The sequence below is a fragment of the Nematolebias whitei genome, chromosome 5 (genome assembly GCF_014905685.2).
Source record: "Nematolebias whitei isolate Nwh7 chromosome 5, NemWhi1, whole genome shotgun sequence".
NCBI classification, from domain to species: domain Eukaryota; kingdom Metazoa; phylum Chordata; class Actinopteri; order Cyprinodontiformes; family Rivulidae; genus Nematolebias; species Nematolebias whitei.
Window position 1 is genome coordinate 31,254,253 of NC_056502.1, and position 9,962 is coordinate 31,264,214.

Here is a 9,962-nt window from a genome sequence, read left to right on the forward strand (position 1 = left end):
GTGAAAATAACCTTGTTTAGTGAAAAAAATGGTTTAGTGATAATAACATGATTTAAAGATGATAACATGATTTAAAGATGATAACATGGAGTAGTGATGATATCTCAGTTTACTGATAATAAGCAGATTTAGCGGTAATAATGGTGAAGTCAGATGTGTTTCCTGGCGCTCCGTACCATACCAGTGAGACTTTAAAAGGCAGAAACCACAATTCATGAGTTCTGCCTGACCCAAACTGTGGCCTTGATGCCGGACTTATCTCAACTCCTCCTGGCATGTTTTGAAAATAACAAAGATGCTTTGACTGTTTCCTCACCACTCCAAGGCCGTGGACATGTGTGACAGAACCTCAATTGAGCTCAAGATGAACGTCGCCTCTTATCTGAACAATGGCTGGGGGGGGGGGGGGGGGGGGCTCTGGACTATGCTACGACTTTCCCTTAAAAATTCAATGTCTTCATCGCCTATATGTAAATGTATAACGTCTGTTTATGTTGCTTTGCTGTGGTAGGTTTTTTGATGCCTCAAATCGTGCCCTGTTTAGGACACGCATTTAGAGATTTTTTTTTTTTTATACCAACTCTCCTCATGTTTTCTTTCCTTTTCTCATCTAAGCAAAATATTATTCTGAAGAAGAATAAAAGGGCCGCGCTTTTTTATAGTAGCAGCTTCGTGCACTCTGTCCATCATTCGGACGACTGTACGAACATGTTCTCGTTGTATCTCGGTGCAATGTTAATAAAGTTTATTCTGATTCTGATAACACGGTTTAGTGAAAATAACCCTGTTTAGTGGAATAAACCTGTTTTAGTGATAAAAACTTGGTTTAGTGGTAATAACCCAGTTTAGTGATAACACCATGGTTAAACCTTCTCCTGGAGCCTGATCATGACTAGAAAAATGATTTTTAACAGAATCAAATGACTCAAGACTGTTCTTCTGAAACAGGACTCTCAGATTTTTACTGTTTATTTCAAGCACTCAACCTGAGACAGCACTGCAGCCATGTACTGTATATACTTGTACTTGGAAAGGCTTTGTTTAGATTAGGTAAACAACATTTCATCTCTAAGCAGGTATGTCTTTTCATGAAGGAGTTTACGAGCACTTTCTTCTTCACAACCGTGCGAGCAAGTGAAGCCTTTAATGTGCAATTGCCATCTAACACAAACATGATTATGTCAGACGCCACATGTACCATTCTCTGTTCAAAAGACTTGTGTAATAATATATTTTAATGTACTTTATCAAAGACTTCGTTTCGAGTGTGTGCCCTCACAAACACAGTGTTTGATATTCTGAACATATAATGGGAAGAAGCGGAGTTTGCAGAAGGACATGCAGATCAGCAGACTTGTGATCACAAAGTTGTCACCTGACTAATGATTACAGAACCTCCTCGCTGATCTGTGTGTCTGCCTGTGATCTGAGTACCTGAACCCTCAGCGTCAAGTCGTGGTGTTTTCCTGAGGTGAGCCACTCTGCCCTGGTTTGGTTTCGTAACCACGCTCCTGTGAACTCATGTGACTCCCATTCTGGTTTGGAACGTCCTGGCTCTAACGGATCGAGCTGACAGCTGTAATTCTCACTGCGGTTCGAAAGCAATTCACAAATATGATCCATCACTCTTGGTGTTCATGTTGCAACCTCCTGACTCAGAGTGGAGTCATGTGCTCAGTGTGTCAGTTTGATTCCTGTCAATCCTATTGATTGATTGATGTTTTGCTTGCAGTGATCTGTCCCACCCTCACACTGTAAATAAAGGCTAATGGAAGTCGCCTCCAGGCAGATGACATCAGAGTGTGCTACCTTTGTTTGTTGGTGACATTGTCTCTCTCTGAATAAAGGAGTGGTGTAAATGTACAGCTTATATTGCAGACACCAAACACTGATGAGGGGGCCCGTAACGCATACTGAATATGTCTAACTTAGTTGTTATGGAACCAAACACCTGACAATTAATGGCTGTGATCAGAGAATAAAAGGATCACACTGTTGTGCACGCTCACAGATCCCTAATAATTAGAATGGCTCTGTTTCTTGTGGAATTTTTTTTGTAACAGTAAAGTCATGGTGATGTTGATATTTAATCACTTTCCCTCCTTTATGAGCTGTTTGTTGTAAAATCCTGAGCACAGCAGCTCTCTGGCATCTGACAATCACTGACTTTCAAGCTGAGCACTAATGCAAGAAGGCTGCTCCAACCTGAATGACTTGCTTTATTGCCCTCAGGCACAATCACACAGTTTTTATTTATCCACAGGAATGAGTGCATGAGAACAAAACGAACACCAGCTTTGAATCTTACAAACATGTGTCAGCTATATATTAAACACCTGAGTGTAAAGCATGACAAATAAATACATTTTGATTTCAACATAATTTACTGTTTTATTTTGGTCTGATTCGTTTTTGGTGTTTTGCAAGTAAACATTAATATGGCACCTTTTTGAAAGGGCTTTTTTATTTGTGTTTGAATGCAACTCACTTTGCACATTTTTCTAAAATTGTAATGTTTTAGTTTAGGTTAGTTTTTGTTCCATTTGGAATATGGAGAAAACACTTGTTAAAGGGCAGCTCGCACCAGCACTAAAATAAATGGGGGGAGAAGAGCAACTTTACTAAAGTGATAAAAGCTCTCCATGTTTTCAGCAGACGGAGAAAACTCGATGAAAGAGATCGGATTTCCTGTACTTGGATTTCCTCTTTATTCGCTGGAACTTCGTTCCATTGTGTATTCATACTCCGGCATATATTAGGGCTAGATTAATTCACTAAAATCCACTGTTTATCCATTCCAAATAATATTAATAACATAATATGAAAATATAAATTGAAATATATCCGAACAACGCGAGTTTAAGAGAAACATTTGTGGTTTAGGATTCTAGTTTAGTGGAAGGATATTGGAATACTGAGGGTGTTCTTCGGTCTATATAAATGGGCCGCCATCTTAGAATTCCCAGACTCCGCTGTTCGGTCTGTGTCGGTGTCCTCATCGAGAGTGGCTGCGGAGGGAGCGAAGGAGAGCTCCCCGCTGACGCTTGTCTGTACGTTTTCTTCGAGATTTTTTTTTTAATTTTTTACCTTTTCAAAGTGTTTTTTATTCCTCAAAACTCAAGTGGAAGGATTAATTGCATCGACAAGGGTAGGCTTCAACATTTAAACTATTGACTTTTTAAAGTTTGTAAGTTTTTTTTTTCGTGTCGGGGCTGTGCAGTAAAGCCAGCGGAGGCGGAGTGATTGTTGTGTCCAGGCCGGGGATGGTCGCTGCTGCTGCGGCATGTGCGATGTGCCAGCCACCGCCTCACGGGAACGAGCTCTTCCACCCAGCGATACTGGGAGTTTGACTTGGGTCATGTTCGTACGTATTTTTCGTCAATAGCGAGACATTTAATTGAGATCTAACATTTGTAGCGTTAATCAAAAAACGAAAAGAACCGGAGTTGGAAGTACACTGCTGTCGAGTCCGAGCTTTTATTTTTATTTTTACTCTAACCTGGACGAGTTCGTCCACTCACCGTCACATTCCTTTATTCTGAGTCACGTTGGAAGACGAGTTTTATCTTTTGGGTTTTTACAGTTTTATCGTGACAACAAAATATAAAGGCAAGAAAAAAAAAAACGCGAGAGGAACTATTTTTTCTTATTATTTTTTGGCGTAAGATGCTGAAACCTCCGGGAGCGTCGGTTAGCTTCGAGCTTCTTCCGCTTCTTTTCCGTTTCGTCTGAAGTTCTGTTGAAAGTTTGAGAAACCGGTTTAAACCGACCTCCTTCAAAGTTTATTTTTCACACCAGGTTTAAGTTTGAAACGTGTTTTCTTCTGGTCCTTTTAAACAAAGACCGACTAAACTCCTGCTCGGTGAGGACGACGAGGAGGAGCCACAGAGTGAAATTTGACTCGGTGGTGTTTGGGGCAAAAAAAAAAAAAAACTACAAAAATGTCGGGAGGCAGCAGCTGTGGTCTGCTCCCCTAAATGCTCCACTTTAACCTTTATGGTTCCCTTTATGACCATACTTGATTTATATGGAGGTGAATAAAGTTGCAGCTTCTTTTATGACTCATTTCAGGGACGCCAGTTGTTTATTGTTTATTATTGTCTTTGCATCAGTTCATTAGAAGTACTCTTTATTTTGTCTTGCATCATGTTTAGATCGTTAATAATTTGTTCCTGCGTGTGTCTGCAGCTGAGAAGTCCCCGACCATAAGGCATCACGGAACAGAAAAAAACCTTGCTGTCTAGTCAGCATCATTTTCTGAAAATCAGCCGGAAACACAAGGTTTACATGAGACTGTGCTGGTGTGATTTCAGGCAATACACAAGAAAAACAATCTTTCCATTGGTGTGTTGTTACGGGAACCCAGACTGGTGTCTGGTTTGGAAAGAGATATCTTTTTTTCGTGTATGTGTGATTTTTATTTTTTAAATTGGTTAATTAGACCCAACAGAGTCACCTTCCTGTGTGTTTCCTGTTTCCTCACAGATGTGTAACATTTTTCTGCAGCGGCTGCAGGAGTTTGGTTCATGGTGGTGTTGGCAGGCAGCTCTGGGCTCTGCTGATCCTGCACATTACCGCCCGGCCTCCTGCACACCCTTTCTCTCTGCTTCGGACAGTATTTCTGCTCATTTGGGTCATTTACGCATCTGGATGTATCCCTGTGTTTTTAATGCAAGGAAGGAAATGTGCTGTGACCAAATGGAGTCTCGTTTTATTTTAAATTAGTTTCTCTGCAGCTCAGTTCGCTTTATTGTAAAAATAGATTTCTGGGTCCAGAAGAACCCATAGTTACATAAAGCTACAGATTTCTGCACAAGAATAAAGATTTATTTAGTTACTGCTTTCCCCTCCCCAAAGAACTACATGTTCTCTGGTTTATTTGAAGAGTTTGGCTTTAATTAACCAAGAGGATTTCCCCCCCCACCCCCCATTTTCAAAAGAGGGAACTGTAAGAAAACCGTGAAGTTTTATCTGTTTTCTGTCCGTTTGTTTAGAGACCAAACCACGTAGCTCCACAGACCCTGAACTGATTCAGGACACAGATTTTCAGTATTTGAACGTGTTGAGCTTTAAATGAAACTGTTTGCTTGTAATACCTGACTGGATATGCCTTTTGAATTTAAGGTCCTCTGTCTACAAATGTATAGAGCTAAGATTTTATGTCCACTTTAGGAACATCTGTATCTGTTTTAATAGTTAAATGCAGCCTCACTCCATCTGGTCTGTTTTTGAGGCCTGGTTTTGTTCTGTATGTCGATGGTTTTGGGTATAAATAGTTGAGCCTGTGTTTAGAGCGATATTCTATTTAAGTGTTTACATGAGCAGTGGGCCTGTACTCCCAACTTGATGCAGGTGTGTAATACCTGTTTAATGGATGGATCTAAGCACAGCAGAAGCAGATGTTTTCTTTTGCTCCGTTGCACAGGGTGGTTTTTATTGCGGGAGCTGGCGTGTCACGCAAAACACATCTGTTTTCAGTTGCACGGCACCAGGCACAACTCTGCACGTTGGATTTCACATCTGGCTTCAAAGAAACTGGTCGCTCAGATTTTTGTGGCCAGGCTGCTAGTTGGACGCCCAAAGCCTCTGAGCAACAAGTTTGTCGTTCGACCCGAGTTTACCTTTCAACTTATCATTTTTTGTTGTTGTCGTCTCGTTTGGAGACCAAATTCTTACGTTTGATCAAAAAAAGCGAAGGAAAAAAAACCCACTTAACAACCAATGTGAATCGTAAATGGTTCCACTGCGTGCTTTGATTGCACGTTTGGTTCGTATGAAGGCGTGCGAGACATGTGGCTCCCATTAGGACTGTGCTGAGTTAGGCCATGAGTGCAGCAGGGATGGCGTGTGAACAGCAAATTAGTTTGTGGTTTAAAGCAGCCATGATTCAAGTTTGTGTGTTAGTCACTTGGATGATGGGGCTCTCGTTAGACGTCTGTGCATGTTGGCAACAGAAAACTTGAGACTTCTTCACGTGTCATGGATCTGTCTTTGTATGGAGGACAATAAGTGCCATTTTTTATTCAACACAACTTGGAGATGATTTCAGATGGAGAATGATTCATAGTTTAAGCAACTGAATTATTATTTTTTTAAATTAAAGGTTGGAAAAAGCCTCTATGGTCCAACAAAGTTCAGTCAGGTCCTCTGGACGGTTTCTTTTTTGTTGAGACGTTTCGTTCGTCATCCAAAGGACTTCATCAGTCCAAGGAGCTACAAATAAACTGAGCCCCACAAGAAGCACACTCCCATAGTGGACCAACCAGACCTCTAAAGTAGTGTTCTCGTTAGACATTAATATATATATTTTATTTCTAAGACCATCTGATCTAGAGCAAGTAGAGTAAACGCACCAAAAAGTGTTTTCGTGATCAGAACTTAATATTCTTTATAATCGTGAATGGTTTTGGTTAAGCCCTACTTTTTCATGATGTAAATAGAAGCAAAGCTAAAGCATGTTAGTGGATTACGGCCTGGAATAAACTTGCTATTGTCAAAGTAGAAAAAAAAGTAGTGCAAACATTAGGCTGTTAAAATGTGCCACATTATAATTGTTTTACTTCCCTAAAACAAACTTGGAGCTCAAACTGGATTTCAAAATGTATTTGTTTACCACCATCACTGCAAAATGTAATGCCGTCTTTTATTTCTGAGAAAATAATTTCAGTCCTGGATCCGTTCCATTTCTACTGAGCTACAGGGTAAATGTGGCAAATAGGTTTGCTAACATTTGTCAATCCTTCACATGACTGTTTTTAGTATCAGCAAACACAGCTGCAGTCCCATTTGTGTTGTGTTGAACTTTGACCCTGATTTATGTGGCTGAAAGAGTCGGCACCAGACAGGACCCCCCAAAAAACTCATTTTATTCAAAATGCACATTATGGTTCAGAGTGATGGCGTGTTTAATTAATCTGAAACCAATAAGACCCTTTTCATTATGTTAGTGTTGAATTTGTATTTATCCAATAAACGTAGAATCACCTTGTTGTTTGTGACACTTCTCTAACTTCTCATCACTCTTCTATGGGGTTATTTGATTACCCTAAAGTATGACTTCATTTCCCACAATTCAGACTGGGTTTTAAATTTAAAGAAGCATCTTAATGATTCTTGGAAAAACTAAAAATTAAAAAAAAAACCCTATCGTCCATCTATCCATCATCTTTACCCGCTTCTTCCTTTCTGAGTCGTCGGGGTCACTGCTGCCCATGTCCAGCCACCACTGCGAGAGGCAGGGGACACCCAGGACAGGTCTCCAGTCCATCACAGGGACACAGAGAGACAAACGAGACAAACAACCATTCACTCTCACCTAGGAACAATTTAGAGTTACCAATCAGTCTATCATGCATGTTTTTGGTGTGTGGGAGGAAACTGGAGTACCCGGAGAAAACCCGCGCGTGCACGGAGAGAACATGCAAACTCCACCCAGAAAGGCCCCCGGACCAGGATTTGAGCCGAGGCAACCTCCTCGCTGAGAGGCAGCAGGTCTACTAACTGCACCACTGTGCTGCCCAATAAACCAATAAAATGAGACTTATTTATTTAAAACTACGCTTTTTAAAAATAATGTTCAATTTAAAGGGTTTGGCATCATTCATTGCCAAACATGCATCATTGCTGCAACGTTCAATTAAATTCACTCAGCAAAGTCTCTTTTGGCCCGAAACATGCTGTTATGGGGAAAACACAAATTGATTACAGTTGAGATGTTTTGTGTTTACGTATTTTGGTGTTGGCCTGTTTCCATACCAGTCCTCTGTCAGCTGTTAACATACAGCGTGTTAGCTACCAAGCTGACGACGGTTTCAGGATTTATTTCAGGATGTTTTAGGATTTAAGAACTGAGCTAAGAGCTATAAAAGATCGCCTTTCAGTATGTTACACTTTAAATGCTCAGTTTGAAAGTTAATTTTCTGATGAAAGTGCTACAGTTGTTTCTCAGTTGTGCATTATTACCATGAATGAAAAATAATTTAAAATAAAGAAAATGCATTAAAATATCAACAAAAAAGTTTAAATTGTGTCATCTGGACCAGTTTCTTTACGTGAGAAACGTTTCTTCCCCTCGACATTTCTGACAAAGAAACTGGTCCAGATGACACAGTTTAACCTTTTTTGTTGATATCTACCTGGATGCCTACAACCCATCCATCCATTATCTTTAGGGATGCACAATATTATCGGCATGGTATCGTAGCGTTAAAATTCAATATCGCACATAGGCCATTCCATTAAAATAATTTGCCGATATAAAAGGCACTGTTGTTTTCTGCAGCGGCAGCACAACGTAATAACATTGCAGCGCAACACGATGAAAATTCAACACGAAGTAAAATTCAAAATGTCGGCGGTGTAAAAGTTTTTCGTTTTTTTCGTTGGTGAGGATGTCGGATTCCGAAGATTTATGGACTACGTTGAGTCTCGCTACATCGTCCCCAGTCGGAGCTATTTTTCCGACGTAACGTTACCAGAGTTACAAGCCGTCCGTTCTGACGTCGTTGACAAGCTAATAGCCGATAGCACGACTTGTTGGGTGAGTTTTACCACAGACATTTGGACGTCGTGTAGCCCCGTTAGCATGATTAGTCTTACAGCACAATGGATGGACAGAAACTTTGAATTAAAAAAGTCTGTCCTTCATGCACAGGAGTGCAGAGGATCCCACACTGCAGCTAGGAACCTGGAACAAGCCTCTGCAAGTGACTAATGCTAATAAATAACATTTAATACTTTTCATTTAAAGTGCTATGCATATCATATGGCTGTTACTGAATATATGTCACCAGCTCTTACAGCTGTTGCACAATTTTTGTAGCAAATAAGCCTAAATAAGAGGGCTATGTTCTGACAAAGGAACTTAAGTAAAATATCGGTATCGTCATCGGATATCGGCAAAAAATCCAATATTGTGCATCACTAATTATCTTTACCAGCTTCTTCCTTTTGGGTCGCGGGGGTCACTGGTGCCCATGTCCAGCTATCACCGTGCGAGAGGCAGGGGACACCCTGGACAGGTCTCCAGTCCATCACAGGGACACATAGAGACAAATGAGACAAACATTCTCTCTCTCACTCACATCTAGGGACAATTTAGAGTTAACATGCATCTTTTTGGTCTGTGGGAGGAAACTGGAGTACCCGGAGAAAACCCATGGATGCACGGAGAGAACATGCAAACTGCACCCAGAAAGGCCCCCGGACCGGGATTTGAACCAAGGACCTGCTCGCTGAGAGGCAGCAGCTCTACCAGTTCAGTTGTGCCACCATGCTGCCCAGCTTACGACCCTTTTTCATATTTTTTTCCCATAAAAATATGTTTGTTTGATATATTTCAATTTATGTTAGTACAGTCCGCTTATGCATGACTGTATTCCTTCAGTCCATGTCAGAACATTTAAAAGACCAAAGAGAAATATGGCAGAAGATGTAAACTTGATTCAGCCTAATTTTAATTTTCAGGTCTCTCTTGTAAATGAGTCTTCGAGGCTCAATGGGATTTACCTGTCTAAATAAAGGTTGAATGATAATTAAACTCCAGATGCAGCAGTTCAGACTCCATGTAGCAGCTGTGATTGTAGCTGGGTGTGTTCCCTGCAGGAAGTCCATCAAGTCTCGCCTATTGTCTTATTAACTGTTCTATTCCCTCTCAGCAGTGAAACATATCCTGGCTCCTGTGATTGAAGTCCATCAAGTTTTTATTCCTATTAAATTTATTTTGGAATGAATAACATGCTTTTGAAAAGCTTTAATGGAAGAATTTAAACTCTAAACCCGTCCTTTTTGTTTTAGCAGAGGTCTTTGTCAGCATTTTACCCCTTTTCTGTTTTTATTTGTCATAATGCTTTCGAATATAAACTGGAGACGTAAAAACTTTCTTTCGGTTGACTTTTTTCCTCTTAAATTAACGTCCCCTGGCTTTCTTTACCTCGCCTGCCAGTAGCAGATATTTACTTTTG

General features: G+C 40.5%; 1 protein-coding gene across 2 annotated transcripts in view; it reads left to right on the forward strand.

Moving 5' to 3' along the window:
- Nucleotides 1-2,970: 2,970 nt before the first annotated feature.
- ctnnb1 (catenin (cadherin-associated protein), beta 1) overlaps nt 2,971-9,962 on the forward strand; it is a 13,932-nt gene continuing 6,940 nt past the window's right edge. For both annotated transcript variants that reach the window (XM_037676407.1, XM_037676408.1), the window contains exon 1: nt 2,971-3,148. The gene's annotated coding sequence lies outside the window, so the exon portion shown is untranslated. The remainder of the gene's footprint in view (nt 3,149-9,962) is intronic.